Below are 15,477 nucleotides of genomic sequence, written 5' to 3' on the forward strand. Positions count from 1 at the left end.
ACAGATGAAAACCTCATGAAATAATAGGCTAATATTCAACAAAACTCTGATTTAGAACTGTTTGGCTTTTCACTATAGTTCCCCTAGCATGAGTATTCCCGCCCTGGCTGAAGGAGGTCAGTGTCCCAAGATAGATGTGGCAGTCCATATTGAATCTAGTGGCGTGTTGCTAAACACCTGATGGAAACACACAGAAGCGAAGGGAAGAAGTCACTGCCAGGCTAACATAAGAAGTGTTGTCCTCAGGATATTTATGCTCAGCTGCATATTCCAGATGCTCAGAAATGTGTACATGCAAATACTCCATTCCTAATAGAGAAAAAACAGAAGAGACACCTAAATATATGTAGATTGTGATATAAACTACTATTGCCATCTTTAATGGAAGTTTTTGAGACAAGAAAATAGTTGCAGAGGATGAAGTAATTCAGTGAGTCAGATAGACAGAAATTACACAAAGCTGATAAGTCTCTGAGGATCATAGAGACTTTGAAAATCATTCTTGAGAGAAGTGTAAAAAGTTTGATTCATATGCAACGAACTGCCCACTTCTGCATCATGCTTTTTTCCCACACATTAATAATTCAAGTCGATAGGCACATCAGGTTTTTAGATTTTTATGTTTCCTTGTGCTTTTAAGCTTCTGCATTAGTTCCGTTAACCATCTTAGAGTTTACCAAATAAGTCTGTCTGAAGCATCTATACAAACAATACTAAAAATACTTAGGAACAGCAGGCATTTTTGCAGGAAAAACATGTCATCTTCTGGATGCATCAGTGCAAAGCTTTTTCACAAATTGGCAAGTAGTGCACAAATTCCTATGGGGAGGTTATCAAGAAGACAGAACCAGGCTCTTCAATGTGATGCATGGTCAGAAGACAAAAGACAACAGGCATAAATTGAAATGAGAGGGTTCAGAAATGATAGAAATAAAAACTTTCTTCCCATGAGGACAGTCAAGCAGTGGAACAGGAAGAGCAGTCTCCATCCTTGGAGGTTTTCAAGACCAGGATGAGTAAAAGCGTGAGCCACCTGGCCTCATCTCACAGCTGGCTCTGCTTGAGCAGAAGGTTGTTTTAGAGAGTTCCTGACATCCCTTCTAGCCTTAAATACCCAGTGATCCCATCAGCCTGTGGAAGTTGTATCTCATCATCAAGAGAAATTAATGATAACTTAGTCAATATATGCTTTTAAAAAATAACTGGGAAAGAGATTAAAAACAAAAAAATAAATAGTGCCATTCTCCCTTATGAATGCATTCCTGTATCTGTACACATGCAGAGATGCATTTGATATTCTGTGATACCCTGAAGAAAGTTTTTCTCTTTCCTCAGGCAGCTAAGCTTACAAGGTTTAAGTTGAGTTTGTAGCTGTGATTGCTCATGGGCAGGACAGCCTGAGCACAGCCCGAAAGGCTGGCTCTGACCATGCTAACTGGTCTTGTAAGAGGTGGGGAGCAAGTCACTGCGGCTCTGCAAGCTGAGCCTACCGCCTCAAGTGCGGCGCCAGGAGAACAGGTCTGTGGTGATCTTGGACCTATGCTGTAAGTTTGCATGGTGTCATGCTGGCCGTACAGACTTGTCAGCCAAGGCCTCCACTACTTGCACCATGTTTGTGTAGATTTGATTAGTCTGATCATAAGCAAGTCACTAGAACTGGTCTCAGCCCATCGGGTATTCATTGTTAATACTCACAATTCTTCTCATCTTGCCTGTTAAAGTATCATCTCCTCAGGGCAAGTGATTTCCCTTGGAAACACTCATTCACTGCCCATCACAGCGAGTCCTGATCTCAGCTAATCAGCAGTATCAAAACTGTTTTAACAGCTTGAGAAAGATCACCATCGACAGCAAGGGAGACTTAAGCTGCATCTACGTCATAACCCCAGACGCACTGTTGCACAGTAACATTGATTTTTCTGTGGGCTAGGTCAGATTACAGATACTATGCATACAATTTTTCTTCTTGCCATAGCCAGGAATCTAACCAGACAGCACTGTACCTTGCTCTGTCGCCATGCGGAGAAGCACCTCAGTCTCCCTCCATCCTGTTGCAAACTGTGTAAGAGCCTTTCCCTCTCTGTCTTGGACAGGTGAGTTGCATCCAGATTCTCCAGTTTTCTGTTTGCTACCACCCTCTCTGCCTGGGTGACAATCTTACAATATATTTGAGCCCCTGTCCGTAGATTCAAGCTAGTTCTTTCCATCTATAAACAGGCTTCACACCCATTTGCTCCTACCTCTCAGCTCTCAATCTTTCCAGTCCTTGTTAGGACTTTTCCTTCAGCCTGCCTAGGGGCTCAGATCCTGTTGGTAACCATTCTAAAAGCTTATCTAGGAGGCTTGTTCCCTTCACATCTCCTTCCCAAATCCCATCAGAGAGGAACCCTGCAGGACATACCCCACATGTTTAAAGCCTGAAGGGTACCAAAACCCTTCTGAGAACTCAGAGCTGGCAGATCTTTTAGAAAATAAGCTATGTCAAATACAGCACAAGGTAGGTTTCCTCCTGGCAATCAACCTTAAACGCATCGATGGTCTAGTCACAAAAGTCTCACTGTCTAACACAAAATATGTAGTATTTTGTAACAGGTTAAACAGCAAGGACCCACTCTTTCTTTTACGCAAACAACTAACATGAGTTTATGCTAGCAAGCACAGGGAAGTTTTCAAAATGGAAAAGATTAACACAGAAAGCAGAATATATCCTTGATATTCATAAAACATGATTCTTCATTTATGCAAATTTGTAATTACTTTATAATCAAAGCACACAATGCAAATTTGAGAGAGCAGAGCTGACACCTCAGGGGACAGGCAGCTCTGATGGCAGCCCTGGCTGTGGCCAGCACAGGGTCAGGAGGGGCACAGTCGCACCAGCTGCTCAGATGGAGCAGGAGGAAGGAAGAGAGGAAAACGCCACTAAACACACTTGGCTTCTCAAGGGACGCTTCTCTCCTGTTCAGCTGAATCAGTGGAATAGGAGGGAGGAATATATAATATTTCATAACATATTCTTAATTCTTTTTATAGTTAGGTAGCTCTAGCTGTTAGGAATAAGCTTTCAGGGGAGGCAGAAGGGAATGCTCTACAGAAAATTCGCTAGAAGGAATCTTCATCCCTTTTTAAGCCTTCACATGGCTGCATCAGAGGTCCCAGGTAATTAGTGATGTCACCTTTAGTGAAGCCTGAGTGCCAAATGGCAATTTGGCTAGAAGAAAATACTGACTACATCTGAGGGAAATTGCAGCAAAAATACAAGTTTGGCAAAAAAAAAAGTGTTCCTTCAACTAGCAGGCTCCATGGTTTAACTTACATTTTGACAAGTTATATGGGTTTGATATGTCTATTTACTGGGCTTTTAAATAAAAACAGTAGTTACTATAGTAACATTTACATCATAGGTTGTACTTATGCTGCCTCTGAGATACAGAAAACCAATCTGCTCTGTGAACCTTTGTACTTCACTTCTGCAATATTTTAAACAACAAACCCGTTTTCTAATAAATTGTCTTTTTCTCAATTATTTTACTTCTCATATTATAAATTAAAATACACTTGATCTAATTGTCTTTTAAATGACTAAGCCCCATGTGTAGGAACATGAAATCTGGTTTCAGGGAGAACAAGGAGAATGTATGTAGGAAGAAAACTGCAGTATGGGGAAGTAAGACAAATCTCGCTTTTCTAGTCCTTCTGTAGTTTAGTTTCCTCTTGTAGGAATCACGGTAAAATGACAGATTATTTCTTCTTTGGACAAATAGTCTTCTCCTCTGTAGCTTTTATTTTAGCTGATTAGAACAGCAAAGCAGCGTGGCCCATTCTGAGCTCTGCCTCTACTGTCCTTTCCACTATTTTCCCAGCCTCTTATCAGTTGATTTGTTATCAAATGCTTCTGTAGGTCTGCCATATTTGCACCCCCGCATACCTATCAGTTTAATAAAGTTACAGTTAGCAATCACAAGACAGAACATAGACAACCTTGCTCAGCCAGCTTAGGAAGACCTATTATGCTCTCCATGAGGTCTTACTGCTGCAAGCTGTCATGCTTAACACTGTTCTAACTCTACAGAAGCAAGATACTTAGATAGCAAAATGTGACCCTCTTTGGCAGATAAGGAGGAAATGAACCAAGGACATACAATACTAGAGAACAGGTGCCTATAGGTGCACCTTTCCATAGTTCATATCATTACAGGCAGGAATAAAGACTGAGAGCACAAAGGCACGATGAAGTTACAATAAAAGCAACTATTGAAAGCCTCCTCTCATGTGTCCCTATGGTGGGGAAAACAGAAACAAGCTCTCCACATGTTCTTCATTTCCCTCCTCCCTGAACTCTTCATCTTACAGCATTTACCTAGAGGTCAGTTTATGGACTGTGCGTGATTTAACACATATCCAACTTACAGTAGCAGAATGAGATTCTCCATGAGTTCTCCCCTCTGCAAAGATGTGCTTAAACACTTACGAGAGAAATGTGTTGGGGGGAGGCATCGTGGTTTAACCCCAGCTGGCAACTAAGCACCACACAGCCACTTGCTCACCCTCCCCGCCCCCGGTGGGATGGGGGAGAGAATTAGAAGGGCAAAAGTAAGAAAACTCATGGGTTGAGATAAGAACAGTTTAATAATTGAAATAAAATAAAATAACAACAACAACAATAATAAAAAATTGTAATGAAAAGGAAAACAACAAAAGAGAGAGAGAGGAACAAAACCCAGGAAAAACAAGTGATGCAACTGCTCACTACCCACTGATCGATGCCCAGCCAGTTCCCAAGCAGTGGTCACTGCCCCGCAGCCAGCTCCCCCCAGTTTATATACCGAGCATGACATCATATGGTATGGAATAGCCCTTTGGCCAGTTTGGGTCAGCTGTCCTGACTGTGCTGCCTCTCAGCTTCTTGTGCACCTCCTCAATGGCAGAGCATGGGAAGCTTAAAAGTCCTTGACCTACTATAAGCACTGTTTAGCAACAACTAAAACATCAGTGTGTTATCACATTATTCACATGCTAAATAATCCAAAACATAGCACTATACCAGCTAGTAGGAGGAAAATTAACTCTATCCCAGCTGGAACCAGGGAGGTGCATCAAAAAAAGGGAATTTAAAAAATGCAGCTTGACAGAGTAAAAGGTCATTGGTGCTCTAGCCAGGGTTCTTGATTCCTGTAAAAACACTTCTTGATCATGCATTTCCCTAACAGGGAGTAGCAGCTAGAAAATACAGAGAGCAGAGGATAACAGAAAGAGTGAAGGTAACTTATATAGAGCTATCAGACACCTCTCCAGTGGATTGACTTGACTTGCTTTTTCCTTCCATTTTTCTTCCTGATGTGTATTCACTCAACTCAGACTGCAGTGAAAATGTGCATGAATGGGACTGTAGCACAGCCAAAACACTGCTGGTCATGTAAAGTTACTCTTTGCTGATGCTATAACCATGGGAAAAAAAACATGATTTGCTTTTGGTTCAGAAGAGAAGCATTGTTTAGTCTATTATCCCCATAATCCCTGCCAGGATGAGAGCACTACTCAACTACATTTCAGTGAAAAGAAAGTAAACACCACTACTTTTTCCCTAAGGGGGTGGTGGTGGAAATATATCTCCAGAAGCGCTTTATAAAACCTGGCACCAATCTGAGTTTCTCAAGTGTGTCATCTAGCACAGAGGATATGAATTCACAGAATATAACTGGCAAGAGAGATAAATGATGGAGAAAATGAGAAGGTATTTTGAATAAATACCTTCATGAAAAAAAATCTAGGCCTTTTAGCAACTTAGACATTTCTAAACCCGGCAGACATTTAGCCTGTTGCCCAGTGTGACATTTATGCATTCAATACTATAGAGAAAAAAAATACCAAGTGAAACAGTGGTCTAATCCAAATTGAGGCCACTTTTGTGGTTTTGGCTATGGAAACAGGATTTTGCTTCAAATGTTTATGTATGAGTGATGAGTTTCATCCAACACAAAATAGAAACCCCATCTTCTTCATGCCCACAATAAATGAAAATGCCACCATTTTTTCATGAAGGCCGGGGAAGCTAGAGAATGAGTACCAGGATCCTCACCCACCTTGTCCCACCATCCCAAAAGCGAAAAAATTCCTAAGTAAGAGGGACCATCACACATGTCTCTCGTAGCTCTCTTCAGAGGCATTATTCTTCTCTAAAAAAGGAAAGGATCATATGTCCATCCAATATAGCTTAAGAGGCCATTTTACAAGAAGACAAAAAAGGCAGTCCAGAAAGGAAGCAAATGTCAAAGAACACTCTTTGACAAATGTAACTGCAGCAGAGATTCTGGACATGCCACTGTCTAAGAGTACCAGACCTCCGGAGACTGCAACCACCTTCGCATCAATGCATGCGAAGACTGAAAGGATCTGACCATAATTTCATTTTTACATTCTATTTGTAGTTAGAATCCTTTTGTTAATATTTCCTATAATTTAATAGTAGCCAGTGCTTTCATAAACCCCTTATCAGACTTCATCCTGCAAAACAGAAGCCTCACAACTACACTGGCAATTCCTCACCAGAATAATTCCTAACCCATCAAACATGTATTTAATGTCACAAGCGTCATATGATTCCAGCCAGTCCTGTCACTCATCTTCTGTCCTTTAAGTGCCTGCAAGGCCACAGTGCCTCTGTCCACGAGGTCAGCCTTACTTCTGCCTCTCCTGCCACTCCCTACATGTTACCTTCTCCCAAGCTGTGCTGCATATAGATCTTCTCTAGCCCACTAGCTGTGACCCCCAACTGCTTAGTCAAAGACCACCTCAAAATTTGTTTTCTCCAGAATCAATTTCTACCTCTCATGTAACACCAGACTATGAAGGACAAACACCTCTGTCTAAATTGGTATTTAGAAAGAAGTATTTTAAAACAAAGAAGAAGGAAGAGATTAACTAGAATTTTGAGTGTTTGGATGGACTGTCACACTGTGGAGTCTCTGAGACTGTAAATTCCTCTAGGTGTAATCCATCTGTTTTACGTGACTTGTACAATATTCAGTCAATGCCATGTAAATGCAGTGATTAAACTGTAAGCTAGTATACCTGCATGACTAGAATACACTACGCGTGGAAGAGATTTCGTTGCTATGCATTTGGAATATCAGGGTCAAAAGTAAATGGAGATCATCGCAATATACGAACCGCGCATACAAACGCTGCATGCATTCATGGTATATCAGTAATCATACCTACTTCTGATCATAATCGCCTCTAGAATATGGTTAAAATCCTAGGAATACCCACACAGCATTTTATAATGCCAAGATGAATACACTGTATTTTCAGGGCAGGCAGAACTCACCTTCAACGCACCAGCCAGCATGGTGTGCTGTGGCAGCCCAACATACCATGTTGCTGTTGTTATATACGACTCTGCACAGGAATTCACCTCGCTGAAGATACCAGGTATCTTAAAAGCACCATCCCATGTCTGCTGCTCCACTTTAGCAACAATTGCTATTTTGAGTGGTTTGTCAAGCAACTATTAATTAATTTCATGGGGCTTTTTGGCAGCAGCCCTTTTGCTGAGCTATCTCAGCCTTAGAATCTTCTTCAGTGCGTCATGTTTGATTCTATGATTGGGTCTGTTTCATAATAGAGTGTCTACTGAGAACGTGTTTTTTTCTCCTAACTTCTGGAGAACTGTGTAATCTTCCTCAAAGTAGCTGCAACAATGAAAAAACCTAAAAATCAGATTGTTTTACCTAAATATTGAGCAAAGTCCTAGCATACTGCGTCCAGTTTTCAGCTACCAGCTTTTCAATGTTGCTCCAAACCACATCTTTAGGCACTAATTTTAGGGGAAATTTGGCCTCTACCTTTGAGGACCTTGGCCTCAGTCTCCAAAATCTGGCAGTATTTCATCCATATTAAGATGCACTGTGATCAAGACCTATTAGAAAACACATTTACACATTTACATCCACCTCAAAACCAGGTGTACTGGGTTGCTGAGACATTATGTGCAGCAGTGAAGACACTTCTGTCTCAGACTTTTCAGAGCCAGATCTGACAATTTCAAAACATCAGGGAATATTCCAATGTTAAGTGGCCAATAGTTTTGGAAGGAAATCAGAAAAATGGAGTGAAAAAAAAAAAAAAGAGTGGGGAATGGGTGGACCCCCTTCTATGCTCAGATGTTGACATTCTGCATGCTTTACTTTCTAAACAAATAATAATGGGTGAGAGGAAGGCACAGCATGGGAAAACAGCATGAGAAAAGAAAAAAAAAAAAAACAAGACTATAGAAAGAGTGTGTGGTGGGAAGACAGGGAAAGGGCCAGATATGGGAAGAAGCAAGAACAACAAGCAGATGGTTTCTACCGGGGCGGAAATGATGTGTAAAGATTGCCCTGGCACAGAGGAGGTGTGACCGCAGGGAAGACCATGGGATTCCGATATGAGGGAAAGGGTCAGCAGGAAGACAGAGCCCCAGCAAAAGCAGGGGATGAAGTCCCTGTGAAGGGGCTTATGCTACCAGCAGGAAGGGTGCTATATCCTTGTACTTAGGGGCTGGCGAGAGCACTTCTGACTGTGACACTGGATTTTGAAATTTTTGCCCTCTATACTTGGCAACAAAAAATTGGAGCAGTAAGGCATGGGCACCAAGCCAACAAGCACTGAATTGGACAGCTGTTTCCTATTATAACCACCCCAGTTTTCAGTGCCATGTGGACTAGGCTCAGAGTATGCTGACGCATGGAGGGAGGCTTGTGGGGAGGAAGGTGATCTGTATGCTGTATTTCATTCCCACATGAACTCCACGTGGGAATTGTTCCCTCAGACAGTATTACCTCCCTTTGCCAAGTGCTCTTACTTCTGCACAAGGAGGTAAAAGCTAAGCCACTGCCGATGCTGGAGAAGATGAGAAGAATGGGCAGGGAAGGAGTGAGCCCTCTCGCGCTGGTTTCTGTTGGCAAGGACCCACACCAGTGAACCTAGAATCTGGATCACAAGGAGAGCAGACATGAATTTCAGTCCTTCCACACACATACAAAAATGCTGTGCTGTATGCAGACCAGAGCTGTTCATACAAGACTTGATTAGAGCAGAAGAGATTCAGCTACAGAACATAGACTAGTCTGTCTTTCACTTGTATCCTATGCCTTGCATCCTGTTTAAAATGTCAATCTTTTGTTTTGTACATTTAGAGGTATTCTGCGTCTCCAAACATCATGATTCTCCCTTATTGATTAGATATTTTAGCCAAAATGTCTCCACTTGAAGTGTGTCAAACACAAATCTAATTTGATTATGCAGTTCAGATAGGTTTTCCCTTCAAGAAAGGCCATATTTAATGCAGTATTATTCCATCATGCATCTGACTGCAGGACATCTGAACGGCTGCTAATACTGTGGCACCCATGGATAACCCCAGTGAAGCATCAGTTGCCTTTCCCTCCACCTCGCCACTTTTCATTTCCACCACTCCAGTTTCTTTGTACATGGGTTAAAGAGAGATAAAATTGACTATTGAAGATGATTGAATAAAACTAACTTCAAAAGGTTTCATTTTGGGTGGGAAGTTTTGATGTTTAAATGAGAACAAAATAGCCTAAATCCTGTTCCCACACTCAGTCTCCAAATAAAAATACAGTAATAATGAATGGCCTATTACTGCAATTTAAAAGTTTCAGAAGGCCAGGGAAATGCTATCAAGTTAACATGATTACTAAAAGCGCTACAGGAAAACACATATTGACTGATCCTCATAATGAGTTTACCTACAGACTTCCTCATTACCTGCACATTACAGAAAAGATTTAGTGAAGAGAATACAATTAGCTTCAGTAACTTATAATACCTTACACCATAACTGAGCGGAGTCGTATACAATAAAAATGGGCACTTAAATGTCAGACAAACACAGCTGGAAGAATGATGGTTTTACCCTTGATTTACTTATACACAGCTCTCTACAACGAATCAGAAAGTTCAGGATCTATTTGCAAATGATCCACAAAAATTAACTTTGTTTATTTCTGTCTATCGGTGTAATTATTCTCGTCACTTAAAAAAAAAGGAGTATGCATAGATATCAGTGCTGTCATTAACTATGACTTCCATCACTTCTCAGAAGCATTCACTGTATAAACAGAAGACAAAGCTAAAATTAATTGGGCCATTTTTCATACCAAATCAAAAAGGTATAGATTTCAAAAATACCTCACAGCCCACAAAGTTTGAGAAGCCATTTTTGAATAAACTTCACACAGTGTAACACAGTAAATCATAAACACTGCCAACGCATATACTTTCAAGAATTATAAAGCAGACATTAATTTTTTTATATTTAATAAAAATTCTTCCACTCTATACACAGCTTAGGGCATGAGTAAGAGTTTATATTTAAAACGGAACATTAAAAACCATCCAAATATGCCAAATCAGAGCTAGTGAAAAAGTTTATCTTTTAAAACTCTTCTAAAAATTATTAACAAAGCCTTTAAGATTTAGCACAAGGAATTTACTGTATATCTCACCACTAAAAAGGCAGGTAAGACATTAACAGCCCAATTACAATCATCTGACTTTTTTTTTTTTTTTAATCAAAAATATCACCATTGTACCTTAAGAAAAGCTGTAAACTTTAACCTGTCTGTAGATACCAGTGTAGCATCACAGCTACTGATGGTCTCATGTGGAGCTGGACCATGAGGAACTGCTACCTTTTCATTTGCACTGCACTCCATTGCATTTTGCCTCCTCAAAAGCCACCAGACACGACATTAATCTACTTCAGCTGCAGTTTAATGAAGTTTAATGAAAAGATTTCCACAGAAAGTGGACTGGACTATGAAGGTACCAAACTATGTACTACTCACTGAGGGAACAGAACATTGAGGCCTAACCTGAAACCCAGTGATTTCAACAGGAGCTGAATCAAGCTCCGAGAAGAGCAGGATTGACATATTTATTCATGTTGGAATGCTCTCACTAGTTAATGATCAATCTACCACCATCCTTTAGTCCAATTCAACCCCCAGACAACTCACTGACTTGCAAGAGAAACGTTATTCCGTAAGATCTTTTTTTTTGGTCTTTCAGGTTACTTGCTGCAGGAAAACACGTTTTTCTTTTTAATGCATACACTATGATTTTATTTTCAGTCAGATATTTTGTTCCCTGTTCAAATCCGAGTTCTGTTGTAGTGAAAGAGTGGTCTCTTTCCTCTTCCTGGAGTCATTATGCATAATATTCTATGTTTCAATAAGAATTTATACCTACAAAAGTCTGCATGGGAGTATATGAATATATATACATATGTACTTACACAATGAACAGGAATTAACTACCATTTTTCCCCATTACCATGATATGCCCCAGCTGTGTCTGTACAAATATACCTTTACATGCTCCTAGAAAAGCACAAGTCCTGACCTATTATAGGACTTTGGTTATCAGATACTCTGTGGCAAACTCAGTACTTGAATCCCAGAAGTGGAAGTGTTGTTGGAAATATTTGTAAAACTGTTCCTGCCAGGATCTCATACAGAATTCACTGAGACCACCAGGAGGCTTTCAGCTCATTTTTAGGGGATTTTGGGTTAAGCTTTTAAGGGAAGATAAATGATGAACTTTTAACAAATTTTTTCTGTACACAGGAGCAAATCAGGGATATAATCTAGACACTTCTGCTGTGCCAGTCGTACCAGTAAGGTTAATGAAATGCATCCTGGTATAGTAATTACTGGCCTTATCTAGTAATGCTGGATTTATGATGTATTAATACATGATGCTCAAAAAGCACATTCTTCAAGAGCATGTGCTAATTTCTCTGAAAATAAGGACTCAGTCTCAAGGCTACCCATAACATCTATTCTGCTTAGTCTTACCACATCTAAAAAGAGGCTCTAGATAATCCTCACTACATCCCAAGGAACCTTCTGGGGAATGAACTCTATCCTTCTACCCAAGCCCTCTGGTTCATGAATGCATTTGACAAAAAAGTGACTACAACAACAGGAGGTAGCATTCAGCACCTCAACACAAACTGTTGTACAGCTCTCAAATTCAAGGCCAAGCATCCACCTTGAATAGAGAAGTTGTTTTAAAAGTTAGCCAGTGTTGTAGTTAAAAAATGCAAACTCAAATTTTTCCTTAAACGAGGCTGTGCTTAAAAAAAAAAAAAAAAAAAAGCTTTTTTTATATGCATGTTGCTATAGCATGTTATACAACAAATCCTGGCTTTAATAGCAAAGACACCAAAAGGCAAATGAGGGAAAATGGGGCAAGGACAATCAAGACAATGGCACTCAAAAGGAGGAACCATAATTGCCCAAGCTGTTTCTCTCTGGTTAAAGAAACTGTCATCTCAGAATGGTTTCTTGGTGTATTCAAGAAAGTCAGTCCTTACAGAAGAGCACTGAGTATTTTTAGCCTCTTCCTGTTAAACACAAGTTTAAATAATAGAAATTGGAAGTCAGAGCCATCAATTCACATCCAGAACCAATTAGTATTTTATGACATAGTTCTTTCTAAATTGCCACTTGCCTGCCCCTTTTTCCATCTTGTTAATACTATCCATAAATGGGTGTTTGTTGTTTTGAATGCGTGACTCGCTTTTGGCTCAGCTTCTTGTGACACCCAGAGCTGACAATAGCTCAGTCCCAGGGCAGGGAAGAAAGGACTGGTTGCAATTACCGACTGTGGGAGTTTAAAATTCACTCTGTTATCCTGCAGAACCTGGAACTGCCAGCAATTGGGGGAGGGTTGTTTTGGGCTTGGTTTTTTTTTGGTTGGTTTTTAATGGAACTGTAGCTAAAGGCACGTGCGGAGCAAGGAGGGGACTCTCTAGGTCCTACTGCAGGCTAGGGTTAGATAAGGGATCTGAGGGCCTTCTGAGCAACCCCAAGAATTAGGATGAGGGCTGAAGTCAGGACAGAGCTGCAGCTCAGCACTTATTTGGAGCTGGGACCTTCTGTGCTTTCCTTGCAGGGCTGAGCGCTGCGGGAAAAGGACTAAAGAAAGATGAAGAGAACAGACTAATGATGGGGTACAACCACTCACAAGTCTATGGGGCCAGATGGGATCCAGCCGAGAGTATTGAGGGAGCTGGCAGAGGAGCTTGCCAAGCCACTCTCCATCATCTATCAGCAGTCCTGGTTAACAGGTGAGGTTCCTCATGACTGGAGGCTTGCAAATGTGATGCCCATCTACAAGAAGGGCCAGAAGGAGGACCCGGGGAACTACAGGCCTGTCAGCCTGACCTCGGTGCCAGGAAAGATTATGGAGCAGGTCACATTGAGTGCACTTAACAGGCATGTGCAGGTCAAGCAGGGGATCAGGCCCAGCTAGCATGGGTTTATGAAAGGCAGGTCCTGCTTGACCAGCCCCATCTCCTTTTATGACCTGGTGACCCGCCTGGTGGATGAAGGAAAGGCTGTGGCTGTCATTTACCTGGACTTTAGCAAAGCCTTTGACACAGTCTCCCATAGCATTCTCTTTCGGAAGCTGGCAGCTCATGGCTTGGATGGGCATACTCTTTGCTGGGTAAAAAACTCGCTGGGTGGCCAAGCCCAGAGAGTTATGGTGAACAGAGTTAAGTCCAGTTGGAGGCCGGTCATGAGCAGTGTTCCCCAGGGCTCTGTTTTGGGGCCAGCCTTGTTTAATATCTTTATTAACGATCTGGATGAGGGGATTGAGTGCGCCCTCAGTAAGTTTGCAGATGACACCAAACTGGGTGGGAGTGTCGATCTGCTCGAGGGTAGGATGGCCCTGCAGAGGGACCTGGACAGGCTGGACCGATGGGCTGAGGCCAACTGTATGAGGTTTAACAAGGCCAAGTTGCCGGGTCCTGCACTTCGGTCACAACAACCCCATGCAACGCTACAGGCTTGGGGAAGAGTGGCTGGAAAGCTGCCCAGCAGAAAAGGACCTGAAAATAGCCAGCTGAACATGAGCCAGCAGCGTGCCCAGGTGGCCAAGAAGGCCAACAGCATCCTGGCTTGTATCAGAAATAGTGTGGCCAGCAGGAGCAGGGAAGTGATTGTCCCCCTGTACACTGTGCTGGTGAGGCTGCACCTCAAATACTGTGTTCAGTTTTGGGCCCCTCAGTACAAGAAGGACGTTGAGGTGCTGGAGCATGTCCAGAGAAGGGCAACAAAGCTGGTGAAGGGTCTGGAGCACAGGTCTTATGAGGAGCAGCTGAGGGAACTGGGATTGTTTAGCCTAAAGAAGAGGAGGATAAGGGGAGACCTTATTGCACTCTACAACTACCTGAAAGGAGGTTGTAGCCAGGTGGGTATTGGTCTCTTCTCCCAAGTAGTTAGCAATAGAATAAGAGGAAATGGCCTCAAGTCATGTCAGGGGAGGTTTAGATTGGATAGTAGGAAAAATTTCTTCATGGAAAGGTTAGTCAAGCATTAGAATAGGCTGCCCAGAGAGGTGGTGGAGTCACCATCACTGGAAGAGTTCAAAAAATGGGTAGACGTGGCACCCTGGGACATGGTTTAGTGGGCATGGTGGTGTTGGGTTGATGATTGGAATGATGATCTTAGAGGTCCTTTCCAACCTTAATGATTCCTAGTTTTTACTTTCATTATAAATGATCCAGCCACCAAGCCAGGAGGCATGGGGTTGCTACTCTACCCTTAATTGTTTTAGTGGTGGACTTGGTAGTGTTAGGTTAATGGTTGGACTGGATGATCTTAAAGGTCTTTTCCAACCTAAACGATTCTATTCTATTCTAAAAGAGGAGAGGAACAATGAGACACCTCCATCAATCTTTAGATGTCTAAAGGGATACAAATAATCTGAATCCTAACTGAGGATATTTGCTGAATCCTAATTAACTTTACACATTGCTCACTTAAGAGACTACCAGATAAAGACTATGGATTTTGAAATTGTTTCTAATGAGTACCTGTCTAGCTATTAAAGGATCCTTGTAAACTAACATATTTTCTGCTGTAGATTTTAATTAAACAGCAAAATATTTAAGAATGCAATCTTCTTTGAAGGAATGACTAGAAGACACAGCATGCTCTACACTGCCTAAAGTATATTATTTCATGTTATCCGATTCAAAAGGTAAAATTTACTTTATGTATGCATATGAGAAATATTCTGCATTTCTTAATATTTTAAAATTAAAATAAGACCACAGTTCTCTTTCAAGACTTATTACATGGGAAACTGTTTTATCATCATGGAGTTGTTTAAAACATCCTAATGTCTCATGGTAATCATTAGCATTTATTTAGTTAGGAAAAAAACAGAATACCAAAGAAAGATTGGCCATGCAGGGTGACAAAGAGCCATGTTACTAGAAACAAGGACAAGCTGTTAAATCCTCTCTCAGAGCAAAGTGCCCTCTGTTGAAATACAGGCATATGGATTTTTTGTAGCCAACATCACCCCCATATCCTGTGTAGTGCAGCCAGAAGAAACAGATACTCAGACAAGATGGGCAGTCTATTCCATAGAAGTGACTCATAAGCACACTCA

The sequence above is a fragment of the Pelecanus crispus genome, chromosome 5, assembly GCF_030463565.1.
Source record: "Pelecanus crispus isolate bPelCri1 chromosome 5, bPelCri1.pri, whole genome shotgun sequence".
NCBI classification, from domain to species: Eukaryota; Metazoa; Chordata; class Aves; order Pelecaniformes; family Pelecanidae; genus Pelecanus; species Pelecanus crispus.